General features: G+C 47.7%; 1 protein-coding gene and 1 pseudogene across 6 annotated transcripts in view; one reads left to right on the top strand and one right to left on the bottom strand.

Moving 5' to 3' along the window:
* SNX29 (sorting nexin 29) overlaps positions 1-25,083 on the top strand; it is a 440,342-nt gene that overhangs the window by 113,062 nt on the left and 302,197 nt on the right. The gene's annotated exons all lie outside the window — the stretch shown is intronic.
* LOC120620593 (uncharacterized) lies at positions 15,881-15,999 on the bottom strand (annotated as a pseudogene).

Consider the following 25,083-nt stretch of genomic DNA (forward strand, 5'->3'; position numbering starts at 1 on the left):
ACCTTTGCATGTATCATTTTGTTCCTATGTGGCTATATTTGTTGGAAAAATTCCTGGAAGTAGAATTGCAGGGTCAAAAATGCTGTGATTTTTTCAGTTCGATAGAGGTCATCAGCTTGCCCTCCAGGGAGGTGGAGCAATCGAATGGTCCCCAACTGGGGTGGGTGGGGGGTGTCCTTGACTACACAGCAGTGCCCACGGGGGTTTTGCTAAGATCACAGGTGGAAGATGGCATTGGCAGGCTCTTTTCCTCTCGCATTTTCCTCATTAAGAGTATAGTTGAGCCTGTTTTTATTTAAGAGCCATTTTATTTCTTTTTCTGTGACTTTGTTTATATCTTGATAAAGAAAATTATAAAGTGAACCTCCCCAAATCCCAACTCCCATAAAAAAACATGCATTTTTACTGAATTTCTTCACATGCAAACATATTTTTATGTACCATACTTAATATTAGTCGGCCCCCCTCCACTGTGTAAGCTTCATGTCGACCATTTCTCTGTGCCTGCATGTGGCATTTCATTGAGTTAATGTACCGTATTAAAATAACCGTTTCCAGTTCCTGGACATTTGAGTTTAGAACCCCCCCACCCCCTTTAGGTGAGCTAGGCAGTTTGGTTCTTTAAAACACTTTAAAACAAGACCAGGAGATATATATGTCTTGCGGATGTGCAGGGGAGTCCGGAGTCAGAAATCTCACAGCAGCAGTGTTTGTCATCCCTGTGCTGACAGGTGATGTGAGCGGCACTAATGTAATTGTTATGTGTATGTAATTGAAAGTTGGCACCATGATCCATTTTAAAACTACATCTCAAAAACATCAGAGTCAGTTAAATGACTAGAAGTATGGTAATCGGAGTCCGATCTGGCATTTCATCAACTGGACCACCACGGTACCTGGCCGTGCTAGAGCTCTGTGTGTAACGGTGTTTGATCACACCGAAGGCTGAAGGCAGAGACAGATTACACTCCGTGTCGTTTTGGGTTGTGCTAGGAGTCGGCTTAGCCGTGAGTCCCTGCTCCATTGCTTGAAGACTGTGTCTTTCGGGGTGAATTGTTTAACTTCTGCAAGTGTGCATGTCCTCATTTATAAAGTGGAGAGGCTAATCTTGCTCATCTGAGAGGATGAATGAGGAGGAATGTATGTGAAAGTACTTAAGGCACTGGGCACGAGCGAGCTCTTGGAAGTGTGTTTTACAGTAAGTGTAGTTTAGTATGTGATAATTCTTGGGAGAGTGGGATAGAAACCCAATTTAACCAAGCAGTTTTTACTCGGAAGTCTCCTCGTTTAAACAGCGGGTAGCTAAGAGTTTAAGGTGCCTGAGTTTGCAGTTTGCAGGTAGAAGGCAAATACTTCAGGAGAAAACAAGAAGAGACCAAACAGAGAGGTATGACCTGTCAATTTTGAAAAATTCAACTACTGACATGTTCCACACAGAGTTTGCCCCTGCCAGCTGTCAGAACTCTCTTCTTGCTGCAGAAGGAGCTGCTGTCAGTGTCATCAGGTGGTGGACCTCTGTGGTCAGCTGTTGCTTGTGAGCTGTGGGGCAGGGGCAGGACAGTGAGGCTGGAGGCCAGGCCAATGTGTGTGCATTGGGGCCACCCTGTTCTCAGGTCCGTGTGTGTGTTCAGGTGGCAGGTATCATAATGCAGGTGGTTTAGCCTGGTGATTGGTGGCACTAATCCTAGCATTGGGCTCTGGGGGTCTGACGATGGCTCTACTGCTTATTAGTTGTATGAGCAAGTTAATCTCTCTGTTTCCTTAGTTATAAAATGAGGCTAGGAAAGCTCTACTTCATAGAGTTTCGTGATAAAATGAGAGACCGTATGTCAGCTCAATAAATGTGCTTCATAAATGCTCCGTAAGTGTTAACTATCATCATCATTTTTCTTTAGTATAATAATTATATTACTAAGAAACCTCATCTAATCAAAAGTTATATTTTAACCTTAATGGTGCAGAAAGAATTAAGTGCTAGGCTATTTCAGACACAAAAAGTGAAATTACTTTTACTATAAGCATTCTAAGAGTGTTCGTGTATATGAGTGTTTTACTGGTTCTAAGTATATGAGTATATGCTCATTGTAAAATTGAAACGTCCCTGAACAAATTCAGCATTTTATTTCACATTTCTTTTTGCTCAAAATTAATGATTTTCCTTTCGTGCTATCATTAATTCATTTCCCAATGAATTAAGAAAACTCAAGCTATGAAGACAGGTGTTCACGGGAAGACACACATTGACGTGAGAGAAATAAGAAAATGGGTTGTTGGGTTATTGAGACATTTTCTGTTTCTGTTCGTTGTGTTATCTCTTGCTGTGGAACAAATTACCTCCGAACTTGGCAGGTTAAAACAACAAATGTTTATGATCCTCTATACTTTCTGTGAGTTAAGAATCTGGGAATGGCTCAGCTGGGAGGTTCTGTCTCTGAGTTTCTCATAAGGTCGCAGGCAAGCTGTTGGCCAGAGTTGGCCATCTCAAGGCTTGGCCATCTCAAGCCATCTCTGAGCCTCTGGTTCTTTGTCTGTCTAAAAATTAAAAGGAGGTGGGTGGCATGGAGCATGCCCCCATCCCCCAATCTTGTAACCTAATCTTGTAACAGCAGGTGAGGCGATGTCAAGCAGGATCTGGGTGGCTGTGTCATGGTCACTGCTGGCTCAGAAGGGCTGTGGCTAGTCCCTGTCTAGGGAAGCAGCATGGTGACTCTGGTCTTGACTCTGCCACTTAGTAACTTCTCAGATCTCAGTTTCCTGGTCTGTAAACGGGGGCATAATAATCTTAACTGATATTAATATGCTTTTGGCAGTAGAAACCCAAAGTAGATGAGCTTGGGTCAGCAGGTGAGTTTGTTGCTGTAACAAACTTGTCACTTCTTTTTAGGCATCACTGGACCGGGTGCTCTGGTGAGGTCAGCACCCTTCCTCGCCTCTTGGCTCTGTGTCCTCTGTGTGTTAGCATCCTTCTGAGGGTGGGCCTCTGCACACAGCCTCAGAGATGGCTTCCGGTAGCACCAAGCGTTGTGCAGGAGCGAAAGAAGATGTCCACATGTAACATTTTAGGACGATGCTTCAGTGGATGTGTTGTGGCCAGGAGTGGGCAGAGGCCATGATTGACGCCGGGCAGGCAATGGGCAGATAAATCACGTCCATACGTTTCCTCCTAGGATGGTGGGGAGTCCATGAGTAATGCTCCTAAGGCAGTCGGCGCACGTCCAGGCCCATCATAAACACTCAGGGGACATTCCCCGCTTTCTCCTCTTAGCTGGCGCCTTGTCTGTGGGTGGCTAGGGCTGCTGAGGCGAGGCCAGATCTGGGGCTCCTCCCTTGTCTCAGCCTCCCCCTGCGGTGAGCATCTTGGAGCCTTTCTCCACCGACCTTCATTTTACCTTCAGTTCCTCCTGTTGTTTTTCCAGCCCTGCCTGCCCAGCATGTGTCCCTTTGTTTATCTGTCCCCGATGGGCTACCGAGCAGTGACCTGCTGTCGCAGTGTCCTGGTATGAGGCAGAACTGTATTGCACGACTGTAAGGGAAGGCTGGACCAGGAGTCTCGAGAGCCCTGCTCACATCAGGCCATCCAGCCCCTCGGGGGACCTTTATTGGCTTTCTATGAAGGCTTTAAATCTCAGTATCTCCTCTAAGGCTCAGTCTCTGCCTTTTAAAAAAAATTTATTGGAGAAATATGAAGGCTATGCCTTTTGTGAAAAAGGCCAGTAAATCTCTTCAATGTCTATCTAAAGACATTGATTGTATTTTTTATCACCAGAGGCTGATGGTCAGAGTTGAAGAAGTCGAACGTGGGAGACACTGGCTTGAAATCTGAGCCTGTCCTGGGTTAGGGATGGCCTTCGGAACCAAGAGTTTGGGCCTTTTCATGGCCAGCTTCCCAGTTATAATACTCACTCTAATAGCGAAGGCCAGTAGGTTTTCTCCCGTTGCCACCTCTGGGCGTATCTGCTTGGGGTTCTGGGTTGAGAAGGATTCTGGGGTTTCACCTGGGCTCAGCAGGACGGAGTGCCGGTATTGATGAGCAATGTCTGCCGTGGACATGGGACGGGAACATGGTGGCAAGCACACCAAGAATTTACCATCCCCATGCCAGTGCTGGTGGAGCGGTGGAAACAGCTTGAGAAAGTCCCAAAGCCAAGATGGCAGTGTTGCACATGAGGCTGAAAAAGGGAGAATCTGGCATTCTTTTGTGAAGTCCCCATTATTCGGTTCTGTCTGGTAAAAGAAACGTGATCTGGAAGACTATCTCAACCCATTGCGTAAAACAAAAACTGCTCTCAGGTTTAGTAGAGACCAGAAATAAGAGCCAGTGTTTGTGCATCTTTCAAAAAATTAACATTTGCTATATTGTATAATTCCAAAAGCCCATGTTTACGGATCGAGAGCTGGGGGAAATATTGGGATTCTCTCACTAGAGCTGCTGCCATGGACACCGTATAGTCTCCCTAAAAGCTCCTCTCCATTTCTCCCGCACTGGGGGAGCAGCCACGGCTTGATTTTATTTTTTTCTTGGTTGGTAGTGGGGGTTGTACTCTCCCAGGCACCGAGGTTCAGCCCCGATTTGTCTGACCTGGTCCACACGCTTCTGTCTCTTTCCCACGGTGACTGGGTCAGGTAACCAGGTTTGACCCAGCCAGATGTGGTGATTGGACTTGGAAACGGGCACGTGATCTGATCTGGCCATGAGGACGTGCTTGGAGGTTTGCTGCGACTTTGAGAGGAGATGGTCCCTTGGTCGTGGGTGGCTGGGGTGGCTCCCTCTGGACCATGTGCGTGAGGGTGTGAAGGCGGGAGCTGCTTTAGCCATTTTACCACCATGAGGGAGAAAGTGTTAGGATGAGGCTTATGCTGCAGCTTGCATTGGAGAGGAGAGGTGAGGGAACCGAGTCTTACGACATCAGTGGGCCACTGATCCACCTGCCCTTGAAGCCAGGTTTTCCACTTACGTGGGTCAGTCGGTCTCCTTTGCTATTATTTATGCCAGTTTGAGTTGGATTTTCTGTGTTTTGTTACATCAGGAGCACTCACTGATACAGAAGGCTTTGCCACCGACCTCTTGCTTGAGCATTGCCTGGGCCAGGTCCCTCTGTGCTGTCCTCCCACGGGAACCAGTGTCCTTCCAGTGGTAGTACTGGCAGTCATAAGTCAGTATTGTCTTTCCCTTCAGATGACACTCTGTGAGGGTAGTGACCATGCTTTCGCATTGACCTTGTTTCCCCGGTAACTAGCACAATACCTGATGCACAGCTGTTGAGCTGTAATGTTGGTTAAATGGGGGAGCAAATGGACCACGGGACCAGTGACACTGTCACTTGGCCTGAGTCTCATTGGGAAATGTTAGCTCTTTCAACCCCTTGATGGCTCTTCTCTTTGCACCTCCTCTTGGCACCGTGTAGTCACACCAAGCTTAGCTTCAGATCTGCCGATGGTTGTCATCTGCCCTAGGTGATATTCTGGTCATTTTTTGGGAATTGGGGCTTTCTGGAAATCTGTCAGCCATCCATTGAAATCTTACCATTTAGTGTAGATAAAAGTCAAGAACTATTAGTAGGAAGTGACAGAAACCCACTGGAACTGGCTTATGGTAAAGTGCAATCGATTTGGCTTGCGTAACTTAAAAGTGTAGGAGAGGAGCTAGCTCTGCCCAGCTGGATCCAGGGGCTGGGGGGTGGGGGAGGGTGTCAAAGAGGACCTGTGTCTTCCCACGTCTCCCCTCTCCGTCCCTTGGTTGCTCTTCTCTCGTGGTGACCTGAGAGCCCCCAGCAGCACCAGGCATAAATCCCATCAGCTTGGCAACCCCCGCGGGGAGCGCTTCTTCCCGAGAGCTCCGGAGGAAGTCCTGGGCTTCACTGCCAGTTCCCCGGCGGGATGTCTTGTTCTTGCTGTTCCGGCTGGGTCACATGCCCCCCTGGAGCGAGGAGGTGGCTGGCTTATCCTCACTGACTACAGGCTGAGGAGGGGGACAGATGCCTTTCTTCAAGAAAAAGATCAGGCTCCTCCTACCAGATGGGGCGAAGGCTGGGTAGGCCAAGACAGCAGACGTTCCCTGCTGTGGGTCATCTCCTCGTTGCATTTGGGTTCAGTGGATTTTCCAAAGTAAGAGTACTGTGCCGTCACTCTGGAGCCAACTGTGATCAGTGAAATCTAGACTTAGCCATTCTAGTTGGTGGTCCAGGGTCCTTGCGCCGTGTTCTCCTCTGTGTCTTTCTGTGGTTGGTTCTTAATGTTTGACGGTAATACGAACTCATTAGCAAGTGCCAAATCCAGCTACTTTGCATCTTTCGATGTGGAGTGTTCAGTCTCGGCAGAATCAGTATTCTTCTTTTTAATAAAAACATTTGGTAACGAACACTCCCTTTACTACCCTGAAATGAAATTCATAGCTAATATAATCTACCTACACAACTAACTTAAAAAATCAATATAACACCCTAACTCTAATATGAAGGAGACAGAAAAGGAAAATAACTTATAACAGAAAGTAGATTTCAATATATATTGGCTGGATGTGGCTTTGCTAGGAAACAGGCGGTTAGCGCTTGTACCACTTACAATGCATAAGTTTGGATTTAAAGGCGGTAAGAAGATCAGAAGTCCTTTTTAAGCAGAACAGAAAATGAAAGACCAGAGTCTGGGTGGACTCTAGGGTGAAAACTAATATATTCAATGTATATTAAATGAGTTAGGTTGTAGGCTGAGATTATAAACAAGTTTCTCACCTACATGAAGGGCCATCAGCATGTTTGCAAGAAGCAGGATGTCGGCTGCTCGTGGTCGTGGGCTGCCTCAGCCTCGGCCTGCCCGGACAGCCGGCATCTCTGGCCCTGTCGCCGTTGTGATGACCGAAAGCGTCTGCACGCTTTTTCCTGCTTAGGCTTTGCTATACCTGCAGTCACCAGGGAGCTCTTAGAACTACTGTTCCCCAGTGAGACTCGTTGGAGGGTCTTTCTCCAGCCTTCTCCCTTTCAGCACCCTTTGCAAATGTACCATCAGAATTTTGTGTTCAAGAGCCTTCTGGTCCATTTCCAGCTGCTTCAGTCTTTTAGAGTCTTTGGCCAGGGACTGAACCCCGACCACACGGAATTACCCGTTGAGCTCCTCCTGCGTGTCCCGGCCCGTCCGGGCTCTCCTGTCCCTCGCGTCTCCTTGGGCTCGTTTCCCCATGATTGCAGCCTCTCCCCCTTGGCTGAGTCTCATCAGCTGAGTGAGTCGTGCTCTTCGTCATTCTTCAGCACATCTTTGTCAGCGGCTGGCAGGTCTCTGCTGACTTACACCAGAGCAGCCAAGGAGAGTTGAGTGCATGCGGAGGGACCGGGGTGAGCACAAGACACACGTGTCAGGGCAGGAGACAGGGTGGCCTAGGAGGAGCTGGGTTCCTGAGGTCTAATGCTACAGAAATGTGGTGAAGGGCAGGTGGTTAGTTAATACGCATTTGTCGATTGACTCATCAAACGTATATTCCATGTTCAACTTAGTCCATCAGAGAAAAACAAGATAATGTAGCTGACTCTCACCTCTAGGTGCTGAAAATCGAGGGGGGATATATAAACAAAGATTTTAATAACCCTTGGCTGACAGTTCCTCATGCTTCAGCTGAGTTGGCCATTGTCAGAAGGAAGTATAGTGTAATGGTGTGGCGGGGGATAAGCTAGTTCCGAGCGTAAGGTGAGGCGTGAGGCTCCTGGGGTGCAGAATTGAAGGAGGTGCTCACTCCGAGGGTCATGCAAGTGCTTCTGCCACTTCAAGTTCTGTGATTTCAGATGGCCATTTTACCCCTGATGCTTCTCATCTGGAAAACTGGGATAATAATAGTCTCTCTCTCAACATACAGTGTGTAAGAGCCGATGCATGAGAAGCGCCAAGCACAGGAAGTGCCCCGAGTAAGCACTTAGTAAAAGGCAGCCATGATGATTATTATTGGTTTTGTGGAAGTAAATTAGTCCTTCATTCAAGGCTGCAAAGAGTCATTTTCTGGAGTTCATCTGGCCTGCTGTTCTTCAAATGTAACTAACTTTCTAACAGAATTCTCTGGGTTGAAGAATAAATGCCTTGCTTAGACTTTGCTATACACCGCAGTCACCAGGGGAGCTTTTAAAACTATGTCCAGGCCACCCTCCAGACCAATTAAGTCAGACTCTGTGGCGGCGAGACCCCCGCCGCTCGGGCAGTTCCAGCATGCGGCCAGGGCTGACAGCTGGCGGTTTAGAGCAGCACCTCTTAGGCGTACCTGGAGTCACGGCAGCCTTCAGCCTCGGTTCCAGCAGGTCTGGAAGAGGCGTGACACGTATTTCTAATGAGCTCCCAGGGGTGCTGGCCTGCTGCTTCCGTGACCACACTTGTAGTAGCAGGGACTCAGACAGAATGCTAATCATGGTCTGAAAGGGTAAGTTCAATTATCTGGACTCTTAGGTGAAGGCACTTGTGATTTTTATCTCAGAACCGAGTTGGGAGTTAGTTTTCGTTGGTTGGTTGGTTTGAAGAACACAAAGAATGCCATGGCCCACTACCAGAACTAGCACTATTAATATTTGTCCCTTTTGCTTTCAATTTTATATTGAAGTGAACTACAAACGACATGTAGGCTTGCTTTTGGTGGGTTTCGAAGGATCTGCACGGGAGCTTTGCTCACCCAACATTGTGCTGAATGCTTTCAGGTTAAGGTGCATTCTAGGACAGAATTCTGCCATGACTGGCCAGCTTGAGAGTTCTTGAGAAAACTCTTGTTTTCATGCTTTAAACATACCAGTTGTACAAACAATGTCGTTTGAAATGTAGAAGAGAGCCCCAAATCTCACAGCCCTGGCATGAGAATTATTTCCACTTAAATTGTTTAAGTACAGTTTTGGCAGTTACAGCACTATCAGTGTGTACGTGCAATTTTTATTGATCGTTTTTAACATTTTTTTTGTATCACTATGTACATTGCAAATTATGTCTGAATAGAAATTCCCCTTCCCCCCAGAATATAAAAGTAATGCACAAATTATAATCCATAAGTCCGGGAAGAATAGAAAGGTTTAAATAAAACCACCTGGATGCAATTTTCCTTTTAATGTTTTTTTAAAATTATTTAGGAAACATTTTATACCAGTTTATTTTATGTGTATATTCATTTTTTCATTTTACATAATTCACATCTTTCTGAATCTATAAGTTGATGATTTACTTTGAAAAGCAGTTGATCTCACATCATAAACGTTTTCTCGTGTTATTCGCTTGTGTGGATATCGCCTTTGACGGCCACGTGGAATTGTGCTTGCACATGCCCTTGTTTCTCCCGCCATTTTCTTAAACATCTCCCTTCCCTCCCCGTTTTAGGAGTACCATTTCCATGGACATATTTTTTTGGTAAAGCTCTTTTTCTTTTTTTCTTTCTTTCTTTCTTTTTTTTTTTTTATAGATTATTTTCTTAATCTAGGTTCCTAGAAGTGTAGCTCCCATGTTAGAGGGAATGAGTGTCTCTAAAGCTCTTGACTCATATTGCCAAAATCTTTTTCAAGGAGGAGGTCCCGCTCGCTAGCCCCGTGGCAGTCCGTGGGGGGCCTGCCTGCCTCGGGGTCATTTTTAATGGTCGTGTAGCACACCAGTTTACTTGGCAGTTTCTGCCTAGGTTAGTGTTTTGGTCTCTTCTGGTTTTTGAGATCGTAGACAAAGGCTGAGATGCTCTCCTTGTGGCTGTAGCTCGTTTTCCCTCTGTCGATCCCGTTCCTCAGTATGTATTTCAGGGAATGGGATCACAGGGAAAAAGATACAAATGTTTTAATGGCATAAGTTATGTGTTGTTCTGGCTCTGGGGTGAGTCTGGAGGGCCCGCTTGCTGGAGCGTGAGCCGGTTCCATCCTCATTCATTACCTCTCGGCTCCTGCTTTTTGTGACCCCAAGATGAAGGGATCCTTGATGTGAATGATTTCCCAGCTGATTATTCTTTTGGGAGTAGAGATGAGGGAATTCCCCACCAGTGGGAGAATGGAAATGCCAAATGCGACATTGCCTGAACTTACAATTATGAAGTACCTTCTCAAACACCATGAATGGTGGAGAGTCCGATCAACTTCATTGACAAGCCTTTCAGAATTTTGTGACCAGTGTAAGCTTCCAGGATGTTTTTCCATATGAAAATGATGGACTGGAACAGATAGAGAGTAACGGGAGCATCGTGGCACCTCTTAAAGCAGTCACAAGCAAGGCAGAAAGCCATGTGCTTGTTTATTTTTTCTAATGCTTCCAGAATCCAATCAAAGACTCAGGTTTTGTTGACGAACTAAAATTTTTAGAGAGTAAGCAGCAAGGTGTATTTGCATGAACATCTGCATTTTGAAGCACGTGCCCACGTTGAATGGTTAAGCGTCACAGCTATTAGTAGTTGGTTGCCAGATGTTTCCCGAAAAATGTGCACCAAACATGGACTTGGGTGGTTTCTCAAGATGTGAAAGATATGCAGCTGCTAAGAGAAAAGGGAGAAGGTTGTGTCTGAAACGTTTATCCCATCACTTTTCCCCATTAAAGCACGGAAGCAGGAGGAGATAAAAAAATGGTCGGAAGCAATAAATATGATAGAACACTCATTTAAAGGTTCTGGCAATTACCCATGGGGGAGGGAAATGTGTTTACCATTCATTAAAACTCTGTTTGCTATCTTTTTAATGAGAAGTAGGTAGAGAAGTCTATAGGAGTAAATAAAAACAAAATGGTTTTGAGGGATAACAGAAGAGCCTAGGAGGCAGAAAAGTTGGAAGAGAGATGGTGCTACTCAGTGAATGTCAGTGTTTGTGTTACATGGGAGAAACGGTTGACATTAACAGCCGGTCCTAGCTGATCCCGGGCCTGGAGCCTGTTGCTCAGTTGAACGCCCTTCCTTTTCCTCTTTGCCTTGGGAGAGGCAGAATTCGTAACCTGGTTATTCGTAGAAAATAATCTCTCAAACCTTGCCTTTCTGGTACAGTTCACAAGGTGGCAATTTCCATGTCACTGAACATGAAGCCTGGGTCTTAAATATAGCCAGCATGTGAATGCCCTGCAGGCGGTGACAGTGGCAATGACATCACTGCCAAGCAACTTCTTGTTATTTTGGAGCCAGGGAGGGGAACAACAGGAAGCTCGGCGGAGGGGAGATATTCTTGGCAGCTGCAGTGGTGCAGTTTAAAGAGAGATAACTGTCAAGTCTAGTGATTCTGGAAGTTTGCAAAGATTTTGTTCACCAGGCAGACAAAAGTTCACCGAGTTCATGGTACCGAACACAGACAGTGCACGGGCACGTGACGTGCTCACTGTACAGCCAGACGGCCCTTGCCGCCAGACAACCATCACACAAACGTTTTCTTTACAGCTGCAGAATTGTTTCTTCCGATACAGTCTTCCTTGGAAGCTCCAGATGTAACCTTACCGAGAGCTGAGCTGCGCGGTCGAAGTGGAGCGTGGGGGTGCTGGAACGCCACCTGCTCGGCTACCGTACCCCCCGTGAGCCATACGGGAAAGGCAGCGTGCAAACGATCGTCTCGGGTGGGACTCTGAGTCCAGTTCTTTCTCGTTTCTGCTAACGTGGAATGAGGAGCTGTTATGACTGAACTCAGTCCACAGATGTCTCCACGTCTCTTCTCCATCTTATGAAGCTGTTCCTTTTCCCAAGTCGGTTTCCCTGGGAGTGACTTGAACTGCCTCTTATTAGGTCTTCTTGTGTTTCTTCTCATTCACTCACTCGTTTGTCAGATTTCATAGTGCACCGCCTCCCCATCCCTGCACTCGCTCCCCCTTATTTTTCTCTACCGCTTGTTTTTTCCATAGCATCTGTCATCTTATATTACTTATACCATTCACTGTCACTGCCTTCTTCTCTTACATTGTAAGCCTCCTGAGGGCAGCGACCTTTGTCTCACTCGTTCACTGGTACATCTATCCCAAAGTGCCCATCCCAATGCCTGGTACATCCTATATAGGGCTCAGAAATTTGTTGACTGAACAAATGAAGTTTTGTCAATTACTTCTACGTTGTTGCTCTGCTGTGTCTGGCTTGTTTTTCTAAGGTCCTTTCATGGTCCAGGATGTCTGCTAGAGCCCCGGCCACCACATCTGCATTCTAGGCAGCAGGAAAGGTAAAGCAGAAGGGAAAAAAGAGTGTGTGCCAATTTTATTTTAAGGAGGTTCCCCGCAAGTCACTCAGAACAGTTTCTCTTACATTTCACTGGCTTGAACTTACTCTGTTGGGGATGCCGAGGGATGTGTTGTTTTTTTCAGTGGGGCACATTGTCACCCTAAATAAAATAACGGGAAGAACAGGTAGGTATTCCGGAAGGCAAAGTTGTTTTATGCTCAGTGCCTTGCACGTAGTAAGCTCTCACTAGCAAAAGTCACTTCTTTCGTTAGATGGAGTTATGACATAGCTCATGTTCCATGGTCATCAGTCTGTCAGACTCTCCCTATGATGATTAACAGAATGCCTTTTGAGTCCAAAAGACCTTGACTGAAATCCCTGTATTAAGCACTTGCTAACTGTTTGTGACCTTGGACAAGTTACTTTGTCTATGAACCTCCATTTAAAAAAATCTATAAAGTGGGGATAATATAGAACCACTTCATAGGTGATGGTGAGGATAAAGTCTGATAATGCAGATAAACATGGCATGGTGTCTGAAGCATAGGAAGTTAATAAATGAGGGATGTTATGTGTCACTCTATGATTTTTATAACCATCTCAGTCAAGTATCGTTTCTCGATGCCAAGGATCTAAGGATGACAGACATGGTCTTTGCTTTCTAGAAGCTCCCAGAAAGGCATTCCAGGCAGAGAGAACAGCTTGCCTGGAATGCACCGGAGAGACATGCACCGGGACAATGTGTTAGGGAGGCTGCAGGTAGCTCATGATGGCTGCAGTTTGGGGAACGACTAGGAAGGTTCTGGCAGGATGACGTAGGGACAGATTCCCAAGGCCCCAGCGGAGTTTGGCTCTGGTCTGTGGACATAGGGAACTATCAGAGGCCTTTAATTCAGAGACGAGCAGGAGCAGCCATGCACAGACCTGGGGCAGGATGTTCCAGGCAGAGGAGAGTCATGTACAGGTCTGGTCGTGGGTGGTTCCCTCTGCCAGGTCTTTTGGAGAACTGGATGGGAGGAGGCCATTCTTGGAGGGGGTGAGTCTGGGCTCGGAGGTTCTTTGAGCCATTCAGATAAGAGATGGTACTAATCACATTTAAGCAGAGAGAAGATGTGCAGGTGAGACAGTGGGTAGAACCATCACAGAGAAGTGTGATGCTAGTTGCTCTGTTCTTAGATTAGAGTTTGTCTCCCCAGTAGACATAGTTGCCCCGGGGATGATGGGAATATAAAGAAGATGTAAAGTATCTGTGTAGCTCCTCCAAGTAGGGGACCAGATCCGAACCTGGTTCTCTCTGGCACCAGCGTTTTCACTGAGGACGTTCACTTTGTTCCTGAGCCTGTGCATCCGTATGTGGCAGGTCTTTTGAAGAGCGAGACAGCATCACAACCTTAAAAACATCACCACCAGGAAGGTCAGCCAATGAGCTAATTATTGCCCAGTGATCGCATCCTGAGATTGTGCGTTTAAGCTCGCATCCCTGTGTAATCACCATGGTCACGGTGTCAGCAGGTTTCAAGCCTCTGAGGAGGAGGTTGTCCCTGAGTCACTAAGGGATTAAAGTCTGTGATTTTGGTTCATTTGTGCAGATTGGGGGTAGTCTGTTTTGGCTCCTTCATCTAAAGTGGAAATTGCTCAGCTAGGCAAGAGATATGGTTATTTAGCAGATGGACACACTGGGATGGAGGGTGTGAGGTGAGATTTCCTCCCAGGTTTGTTGCTAATAAGGATGTGACCTTGGCTTTCAGGGGAACTTAACCAGGCCAAGATGGTCTGCTCCCCCCTGCCCCCCACCACAGGGCTATAGAATGAAACTTTTAATATCTGTTTGTTTATTTCTTATTTAATTTTTTTTTATTATGACAGTTCACACATACATACAGAAGGAGACAGAATAGTATAACAAACCCCACGTACCTGTCACCTAGCCTTAGCAATTATTAACATTTTATCACTCTTGTTTCACTCATTTCTTCCTTGCTTTGTTTTTTGCTGGAGTATTTCAAAACAAATTCTAGATGTTATATCACCTGTAAATATTGGTTATTTATGAATCTCTAACATATGAGAATTAAAAAAACATAAGGACAGACAACACTCATCACAATGAACACAATTAGCCGTAATCCCTTGGTATCATCTAGTTTCTAAGTTCAAAAGATCCTTGATCGTCTTGAACTTTTTCAGTGGTTTTGTCTGAATCCTGATTTCAGTTCTTAAAAGTGTAGATCAGCTCATGTCATTCTCATGATTAAAACTCTCTGTAGCACTCAGAAAAGATCCACAATCCACACTCCTCCCCACGGCCTGGGAGGCCCGTGCCATCCGACCTGCTGCCGGCTGAGGGTCTTTGCTGTCTCTCCTGCCTGGAACGTCCTGCCCCCGGCCTGGGCCTGGCTGCTCCTGCTCGTCTCTGTAGGGGGTGGCACTGTCTGAAGCGGCGCCTCGTCTCCCCTGGTTGTGCCCCTCTCTGGCTTTGAGCTTCCTCTCTGCCTGTTTCGTACATCTCAGTGTGTTTGTTTGATGTAGACCTCCTTCCGCTCACGGATGTCAGTTCTCTGGGGGCCGGGGCCAGGCTGCTTGGCCAGCTCCCAGCACACACACGAGCTGCCCAGCCAGCGCTTGTTGAGTGAGTGGGCGATGGTACAGCGCAGCCCTCTCCGCACAGTGTGGCCCAGAAGCCTGGAGCAGTCGCCTCTTTTGGGGAAAAGTGCTAACAAAGGGAGTTCTTCTCCTTCTCCCGTTCTCTGTTTTCTTTTCCTTTTGCGGTCGCGTTGTTGGCACAAGCAGTTTCGCTCTCAGAGCAGCCATGCCAGTGGTGGTTATCTACATCGCTCGTCCCCTGCAGACCCCGCATCGTAGGTCCTTGCTCTCTCTAATTCGTTCCTGTTAAGAGGAGGTCCCAGACCCGCTTTTGAGTAATTACCTCCCATGTCTAGGGCAGGAAACTGATTGAGGCTGGGAAGCCCGGACACCCGCAGGCGGTCATTTCAGGGTTTTCCTCAGGAGGCCCCTGGGCGGAGCAGAGGCAGTGTGGGTGCGGGCGGCGCCCGGGGCTTCCAAGTAGGGCTGTTTGGAGACCCTGCCCTTTCCTTGCTGCGCGACCCCGAGCCCATCACCTAGCCGTCTCTAAACCTCAAGGTGCTCGTGCGTACAGTGGGGTGAGCCACATTCCCAAACCAGCGAGTGGCAGGGCCTTCCCTGGGCTCTGTCCGTGTGTCCTGCACAGAGGGACCAACATGTATTAGCAGTGAAGTAATTGGTGCCTGTGTCAGGCCAAGAGATAAACGCAGCATAAACCCCCCAGGGCCCTGGGGCAGATGCTGCCTGTTCATTATGGGCAAAACCTATTTTGATAGCTCTCTCTTTTTTAATGAGGAGTTTTTGTGTCTCACATGCATCGGCTCAGTTAATCCTCGCAGCGGCCAGTGAGCTGGGTACCGTGGTTTTCTGTTTACAGGAGGTGACAGGTTGAGCGGCTTGCTCATGGTCCTGGGGTTTGGGCCTCCGTCTGCCTCCAGATGGGAAGTCCCCTTGACATCCACTCTTCATGCCATCAGGATGGCTTTTGTACTGTATGATTGTCACAGAGTATCTCTGTTGGCATGTCTGACTATCATTTCTTCCTTCCTTTTTTGTACCAACTCTGGCTGTTTTCAGTCAAAGATAATGATGATTTAATTAATTGATTGATTAATTAATTTAGGCGAGGCAACCCTTGGTTGACCTCACAGATTGCAAGGACCTTGTCAGCTTACAATCCCTTATTTTTTAAAATTTTTACACCTTCAGCACCTGGTCTTTCTAGGTGGTCTCCCATCCAAGTACTAACCAGGCCCGACCCTGCTTAGCTTCTGAGATCAGACGGGATCGGGCTTGTTCAGGGTAGCATGGCCGTAGACCTAAAGATAATGATGATTTTAAAAGGACCGCATCCTTCATCTTCAGCAGTAAGGAAGGACATTTCATCTTCCAAAATATCGTCGGATTCCGAGCCTTCCATTTTGTTCCCCTCTCAGTCTCGGCCAGCCTCGTGCCGGGCTGCAGTGCAGGCCACGCGCGTCTGTTCCCAGCCCCACAGCCTTTGCAGTGAGCTCCCGAATGCAGCTTCTCCAGGAAGTTTTATGTAGCAAGACGTTGTGACAGGAAGACAAATCGTTGAGCTTTAAATTGAAGAAAACCAGAAGGCAATTTGTCTGATGTGTTCTAGTTCTGCCGTTTTACCTTCCACGAGTCTGAATTGTGGAGATGCTTTCCTTTTGCTTTGAAGGTTAAACCGCTGGGAGGTATTTTATCGGGGAATGTTATGTTAAAGCATTAAGAACAATCAGATGTAAAGTGTTTTTTTTTTTTATTTTTACAGATTTTGACATATAAATAAGTGGAAGTTTGGCTCCCTTTTGCTCTTCCTTAAAAGAATTCTAAAAGCACCGGGATAAAATGGATTTTGGGAATTTGGCAGCAGGTTTACTGTAATTGCCCAGAGAGTGAGAATAAACATAGTGACTTCTCGAGGTGGAAACTGATCCTGCAGGCCCGCGTGGCCTCGGTAGGGCAGGCTGTCTCCTCCCCTCAGAGACCCCGAGATGGGAGCTGGCTCGCCTTTCCTCTCGGAGACCGTCGAGATGGGGCAGGCTGTTCACTTGTGGATCCTGGCAGGCTTTTCTTTATAGCGTTCACTCCAGCTTATAATAATAACGTCGTTTAGTTCAATGTCATTTCATTACAATGTGGATGAGATGCTGTAGGAACTTAACTCTTGTTTATGTCATTAGCCTGTGGTCAAATCAGTTTCATTATACTTTATTTCACATGAAGGTGCAGAACCTATTGATATACGTGAAGTCTTACTGTATGTACTTGAGTGTGCCTCTGATTAGGGTCCGTCTCCTCTCCTGGACTTGGAGTCCCATGACTCCAAGTGGGGATCCTGCTCTTTCTTTCCTCTGGGCTTCATCTTCAGGGCTAAACCCTGTCGCTCACACAAGGCAGATGCTTGGCGTCCTTAGTGTTTGAGGAATGAATAGATCGCTTGAACAAGATGTGCCATCTTCTCACTCATGCACTACCGCCACCGAGTCTCACTGCTGGATGGCCCCGTCTGTTGGTGCTCTCTGACTCCCCCTGCCTCAGCACAGGCTGCTCTGGTCCTTGTCGCCTCTGTGCTGATGGGAAGAGAAAGCTCCATTCCCAGGAGGAAATGGGTCTGGTCAGAAGGTTTGTGACAGTGTGCTCACGTGGCCGTGTGTGCTGGGAAACACTCTGTGTATTATGTCGCTAGAAGAACAGTGTGTTAAGTCGGTGTATTCGGAAGAACACGTGCAATTTGGCAAGCCTTCGGGAGGAAGAGCATACATTCAGAGCTGCCGGACGTTTATCTTTGAGAGCGCAGGGTTGAGGTGAGCCAAGGACACGGTCATTAACAAGTGAGGGGGCAGGATCTGGCTTGGGTTGAATGACCCCAGACTCCTCCAGTGGCCTTGAGTAGAGATTGGTGCTGTGCTTAGTTGGAAGAAAAGGGCAGACTGAGCTGGGTGCCTGGGAGCACCTTGGGCCTGGAACTTTCTATTCTTTATCCTGCTGGAGTGGCTGTACCAGCATGAAGACATCCAGGGGTCGTGAGCCCTGTGGCATCTTCTGTTCTGCTGCAAGGGAGGGGTCTGTGCGCCAGGCACCATGCAGCGTGCACTTGAGAGGCCGACCTGGATGGCGTCCTGTTCCCTCACTTCTTGCTGTGTGACCTTGGGCACCTTTGAGCCTGTTCTTTCATTTATAAAATGGGGATGAAAGGAATTGATGCCCTTAGCCTTGGGCTTGGTACATGGATATTGACCACTAAGTCAGTGCCTGGCACGTTGTTGACATGATCCCAACTCACAAGCTTCTTTGCCTGTGGGCTTGAGTTGTTTCTCTCGTCGTGGGGAATGGGAGGGGAACGTGGTTGGCGACACACCAGCCGCTGGTTTTACATCAGTCCCCTGTCAGGAAACTGCATCGGTGGGGTGTGGGTTGGTGGGGAGCACATCTTGTTTATTAATTTAGCCCAAATGTAGCTTCCAAGTGACCCCCATGTGGACACCAGTCCAACAAAGGGCTCCTTTGGCTCCCAACAGCAGCTGGCACCTCTATAAGTGTGTGACGATTCCCTGCCAAGTCAGTCCCGGGCTCTGCCTAGTCCCCAGTCCCAGGCATAGCCTGCAGAGCATGACGGGGAGCTGGCTACGCTCCCCACCCCTCCGCTGGTTCTCTGAGACGGTGGCTCCGTGCACTGCTGGTTGGCTGCCTCTCTGAACGCAGACGAGAGCTAATTCCTAGTAATCACAGAGCCTGGCTCTGAGCAGGCTCGGAAGATCAGGAGAGCTCTAGTCATTTCCTTCGCTAAGCTTTGGCTTCAGATGTCTTAGGTGAAACTTCTGTCCCTAAAGATGATACTGAAGTTTCACCAGTCGTGTTCGTGAGACCCTGGGCCCCATGGGCTGCATCTCCTTGGTGACACAGTAGAGCGTTAATTAGAGCAGTTGACCTCAGCAGTAGGAGAGTAGAAATCCCCACTGCTTGGGAGAACTCACGCCTTGTGGCTTCTGGGCTCACCGCCCTGAGGGTGGGGTAGAAGTATACAATAGTTTGCTACTTCTGCAGCCCCTGCTCATGGCAGCCATTATTCATCAATCCCTGCGCTCCTAGATGTAGCCCCAGATCCTCTTCGTCCAGTGTCTAGCCACTTCTGATCAGAATTGGATTTTTTTTTTCAGCAAAAATCTATTTTTTACCTTTCCATTCTCTGAGAACTCTAAGAAAGGCCTTTTGTAGAAAGAGTAGATGAGCCAAACTTCTCAAACAGAAGGTTCTAAGGCTCTGTGGAGATGACCGTCTTCGCCACGGCCAGGAGGGGCACCGATACTGGCGTGAAGGGCAGGTGTGGTAATGCCACGAGGCTGGACATGTCCCCTCCGGCTGGCACAGCCCCTAACTGCCCCCACGTCGCTGCCTCACTGAGTTTGCACTGCAGGTGCCCACTGTCCCAATAAATGTCAAATTTTCACATGAAGATGCTCTCGCCCTGGTGGAGACTGCTTGGCCTTCGTTTGGTCTGGATTCGTGATCATTCATGATCTGTTTTCGCCTCTGAGTCCGCCTCCCGGGTCATATAGCAGAGGGGCTTGTGCGCTCTGCTGACCAGCCCACCAGCTCTGAAGGGTCATAGCCCGAGGAATGATCTTGGAGCATTTAAAGATAACTCGGTGCTCTCATGTGATTCCATGCCTAGGTGATGTCTAGAATGGTAGGTGTGTAGACAGAAGTAGAGGCCGGGGTGGCAGGGCCGGGGAGTGAGTGCTTAAGGGGTGCAGGGTTTCTTTTTGAGGTGAAAAAATGGCCTGGAACCAGTGGTGGTGGTTTTATACTCTTGGAATTTACTAAAAACTACTGAATGAGTCATTTTCAAAGAGGGAATTATGAATTATATCTCAATAACAAGGTAGAAAAAGTACATTGGGATTTTAAGCAAAATAAAATCAAATTTTAATAATAGCTGCCATTTATTGAGCACTTAAAACATGACTTGGTGACCTAAGTGTTAGTGTCCCGTGTTTTCCTGGTTCTTGTTCTTTCATTAGAACATCAAGGAGAGGAAGATGCTGGGCTTTCTCTTCCGGGTCAGAAGCAGTAGCAACTTGGTTGCTTTCCTTTCTGCTTTCGTGCAGAGAGCAGTTCATATATGTGGAATTTTGAGATACACAGATCATCTCTTGCTTGCTTTCCTAATTCTAGCCAGGATTGCTGACACGTTATAAGTGATCTAAGCATACACCTGATTACATTTTTGACAGAGAGGCAGTAGTAATAATTTCACCCTTCATTTGCATGACACTTCTTTTCCCCAAAGAGTAAGTACATGTGGCGCCTCCCAGCGCTCCATGAGGTTGGTATTCCCAACCCCACTGATGGCCCTTGCAGCCACATCTGTCCTTCACGTGTACAAGGAATGCCGTGTAGACTGTGTTTTCCCTCTGGAGTTACTGGCCGTTCTTTTCTACCTTGTTCTGCTCCCCAGGAAGTGCCCCAATGGACTCTGTCACTGGTTTCCCACTTCTGCTGGGGTTTGGCCCGTTTGGTCAGTTGGAGGCACTGGCTGCAGGATGGCAACATTGGGGCATTTGTTTATTCCTTCAGCTCCCTCCCGCCCCGGCCTGTGGTTGGCAGTGGCTGTGTGCCTGTCCTGGAGGCCACAGCTCCTCCCGCGTCTGCCTGTGTTGTGCTGGGTTCCAGTAACCGTGGCCTCCCCTGCCCCTTGGTTCCTGGAAGACTGGGGCGGTGGCTTTCTGCCATTGCCAGTCCGAGCCCGTCACCATCCTGTGCCAGTGTCTCCTCACCTCGGCCCTCTTTAGGTTCTCTCCACTGACCCCGCGGTCCCCCCTTGACTGCGCCGTCTGTTTTCTGCTGGGCTCTGACTGGGATGCTAGGCTTAGTCTGGCTCTGTGGCTTTGCACGTGGTCGTGTCCCTTTTGGAATGCTCTTTCCCTAGATATCAGCACAGTTGGTGCCTTCTCATGATACGGAGGCTCAGTGCAGATGTCACCTTGTTAGAGGTGCCTCATCTGTCTAGCCTCCGGCTCCTATCCTAGGACCATGATTTTTTTCTTTGTAGCATTTTGACCCCTGAAATCATCTTTTACTTGGTCGGCCTCCTGGTCTTGTCCAGGATCCCCACCCTCCTAGTAGACCAGGGGTTAGCAAAGATTTTCTGTAAAGGGCCAGAGTAAATATCTGGTTTACCAGGCTGTATGGTCTGTTGCAGTCACTGAAGTCTGCCATCAGAGCAAGAAGATAGCCACAGAGAATAAATAAATGAACAGGCATGTCCGTGTTCCAAAAAAACTTTATTTACGAAAACAGGCAGAGCAAAAATTTGTGGTCGGAAAATTATATCTCAATAAAGTGTTCAAAGAACAATTAAAAAAAAAAAAAAGAGGTGGCACAACAGATTTGGCCTGTGGGCCATAGTTTGAGAACCCTGAACTAGACCAAAAGATCTGAGCACCAGAACCTGTTTGTCTCGTTTATTTTGGGCCCCAGTGCTCTGAAAGGGGCCTGTCACGTGGGCTGAGGCATGCAGAGTTTGTCCCCTGAATGCAAGCCCTTACTAAAGACCTGCTCCATGTCAGTCATTGTGCCGGGCAGTGGTAGCGATGGTAAAATGAGACAAAAATCCCTGTCCTTGGGGGCCCTGGAAGGCAGACGGTGTGTTTTTCTCGTGCGACACATCAGTTGGTTCTGACAATAGATAGAATGGCCTCATGGGCACTCACGGGTGAATTGGTTCACTCCGCTGGGTGAGTTGGTGACTAGCCTGCAAGGGGAGGAACCCTCGAGCCACATCTTGAAGGATGATTGCAAGTTTGGCAGGTGGATGGAGGCGGGGGCGTCACAGGGAGTAAGGGTTTTTGAGAAGGGTGGAAAACAATGGTGTTTTCGAGAGACTCGACTCTGTAGCCCAAGGTGTCAGAGGGGAGCACAGAGGCCAGACCGTGGGGGGCCTGTGTACGTCTTTGTGGCTTGGTCATTGTCCTGTAGGCAGTGGAGGGCCACAGGAGGAGGCTGAATCGAAGAATTAATGTGATTAGAGAAACGTTTTCATTTAGAACAGTGTGGAGGTTGGGTTGGAGGGGCTGGTAGCAGGAGACAGGGAAACCATTTAGAAGCTTCTTGGCCAAGAGTGGGTCTTGGTCTGGGGCCGGGTCTCCAGGGGATGGATATTTGTTAAAGCTGAATTTCATGTTCAGTCAGGGCCTGGGCCTATTCCCTGCCTTGGCACTTGGTGTGGGAGAGGATGGATGTAGGCTGATACAGACTCTGTTTCTTGATGGATGGCAGTATCATTCCTTGGTGCAGAAGGATGAGCAGGTGTGGGTGGGAGAAGACATGTTCAGATTTGGACATTCTGGTGGGGTGAGGAGAAGAGAGAGACAACAGGAAATGAAAAATCAGATTTTAGGTAGCGTAAGTACAGAGAAGACAGTAAAAGATGGTTGATGCGAGGCTGGTGGGCACCTGTGGGGAGGAGCAGCTGTTTTTGTAGTTAGGAAGGCATTTCGGTGGGGCACAGAGGAGCAGAGATTGGAAGGATGAGAAGAAGGAAGGATGGGGCAGACTGTTCCAGTTAGAAGGGCATATGCAAAGGCCCTGAGGTGAGGATGAGTGTAAAATGTGTTAAGAATGGTCAAAAAGCAGATCGTGTGAAGGGGAGTGAGGTTCAAAATTAGGCTGGTGAGGCCAGCAGGAGCCCCTTCGTAGAGGCCACTTTTAGGAGTTTGGGAAACAGTATTTCCAGTTAATGGAGTTTTCTGCTGAACAGGATGCTGGTTATGCCAGTTTAAGAAAACCCGTGCAATAATGAATTGATAGGTACTGTGGATTGATAAAATGCACTTGAGAATCCCTGATCGTGTAGGTTTAAGGCTTTTAGACGTTTAGCTGCTACGTTTTTCCTTCCGGCCCGGCGTTACAACTTACAGAAGATTTAGTTCTGTTTACGAGTGTGTTCTTTTTTTGGGCGATAATATTTTTTTGAACTTCTCACTTCAAAATGGGCTGGCACTTGAAAGCGGTACGAGCAGTCTGAGCACTTGGCTTGTTTTTAATCATGGGATTGTCTTATTTTGGGCAGTGAAATTCATATGGAGTGTGTTTATTCCTGCTTCTTTGACTCACTGCTCCCACGACTGTTCTTGAATTTGCATTGCCGCCATATGAATGAATCAAGCATTCGTTGTGTTTTCAGCCTTTTGAGGGACAGATAAGGAATGCTTATCAGAACTTTGGGAGAGACATTCCCTTCTCGTTAAGTGGAAAATAGCTGACTTCACGCAGGAGCGAGTCTGAATAGAACAGGCCCGCGTTTTGGCTTTCGCATCATTATCACTCGGTCTTGCAAACATGCTTTTTCTAGGTAATCGATCCGAAGCAGAGAGTCGCTTGAGTGACACCGCGTCTGCAAACACCTTTGTCCTTATTGCGTCGTGCTTTTTAGTTATTAGGTGGCACATACATGGCTTGTCAAGCCATTCATTGATTTAGCGGCAAAAGATAACTTGGCTGTCGTTTTTCATTTTCAGTCAACTCACGCTTAAAGAAAGGGAAGAGTGATATATGTAGTCAAAATTTTTGATCCTTCAGTTTCTGAATGCTTACTCAGCTAAATAGTTTTTATCAGCCTGCTTTTCTAGGCCTATTTTTATCATTCAAATATTAAAAGTAAACTCTGATTCCCTGAGCATTTCTGGAGAGGCTGTGTTGGGCTCTGGATGGTTAGGCGTCAGAAAACCCAGTGCAGATTGACTGAAGCAGAAAGGGGATTCATGGGCTCACATGACCTGAGTAGACTCTGGTTTCAGGTGTGGCTGGACCCAGAGTTTACCTCTGTTCCCCTCTCTGTGCGGGCCTCGTTCCTTGAGTTTCCACTAGCAGGCACGTGATGGCCACAGCAGCTCCAGACCTCCCATCTTCTCAGTTTTATGTCCCATGGGCCAGACAGAGCATCTGGGCTCTCAGTAGTCAAAAGATTTAGGCTTGATGCTCATTGGCTCATACAGGGGCCAGATGTGTGCCCAGTCCTGAGACGGTTTCTACTGTTGGGAAGAGTGACGGCCTGATGTGCCAGCTCTGAAGTACACACCACCTCTGGAGGGGAGGTGGGTGGACAGGTCAGCTTCTGGGTAAGACCCCTGGGGGGAAATAGATATGGAGGAAATTTTTGTGCCGACAGCAAAATCACGAGCTGTCCCCCAAGACATTTCCTGTTCGTGTGTGTATCTCCTCCTCCCCACCCCGCAATTGCCCAGTGCACACTGCGCTGATGAGATTCAGTAAATGTCTTCCGAATCCAGTTCTAGGCCTCAGGAGAGAATGGGCTAGCCTGTGCTCGGGCCGGCCAGAGGAGGTGCTGCAGGGCCGGGCTGTGTTTCCAAGTCTGGGAAATAGGATGGTTTTTCTCACTATACAGATGGATATCCATCATTGCATTTATTTATTTTAGAAAACAATATAACACATCGAATATGTGACTTTTCAGATTCTTTTGCTTAGGACAAGATGATGTAAAAAAGTGAGTCAATTTAAAGAAAAATATTAAGGAAATATTAGGTGCCATAGGATGTAGTAAAAAGCTTGGGAATGGTCCATAGGTGATGCCGTATGCACAAGCCTGGCACAGTAATGGTTAAGACTTTGGGTCTTGAGCCAGACTGCCCAGAGTCAGCCAGCTCTGCACACCGGAGCCGTTGTGACCTTGGGCTTCTTGCCTAACCTCTCTGGGGCACATGTGTTCACACCTCCCTCCCTGCCCCCCATGAAGTAGGGCTACTTTAGAGGGTCGTTGGGAGAATTTTTGGAGAATTATATAACATGCTTAACATAGTGCATTAACACATGGTAAATATTCCGTCAGTATCGTCTATTAGTAGTAGTACTAGTAGGAGCAATAGTATAGACATGGCTTATGGTTAAAAAGGTGGTTTGGAGGTTCAACCACATAGGTACTCTAATTCATTAATGCAACAAATGTTTATGGAGCATCTACTGTGTGCCAAGCACTGAGCAGAGCACTGGAGATGCAGAGGTGAATAGGCTTGGTGCTTGTTCTTAAAGAGCAGCCAGTCTAGCGGGAGAGACAAATGGGAGCCAGAATGGAGTGCCGCGTGCTGGGTTAGGGGGGCGCCCTGTGCTCGGGGTGCCATGGGAGCACACAGGAGGAAACCAGCCTGCCACGGTGTGGGGGTCAGAGGAGGCTGCTAAGCTGGGCCTTGAGGCCGGAGGAGCCAGCCAGCTGATGACGACGGTGAGGGACAGCGCTCTCTACCTGAGGAGCCCCCGCCTGCCGAGGCACAAGGCATCGTAGGCTAACTCTGGTGGCGACCAGGCCAGACTTGAGTGCTAGGGGCAGAGGAGTGTGGCACTCAGTTTGGTAGGGACTGATTAGGTCATTTGGA

The sequence above is a fragment of the Pteropus medius genome, unplaced genomic scaffold, assembly GCF_902729225.1.
Source record: "Pteropus medius unplaced genomic scaffold, Ma_sr-lr_union100, whole genome shotgun sequence".
NCBI lineage: Eukaryota > Metazoa > Chordata > Mammalia > Chiroptera > Pteropodidae > Pteropus > Pteropus medius.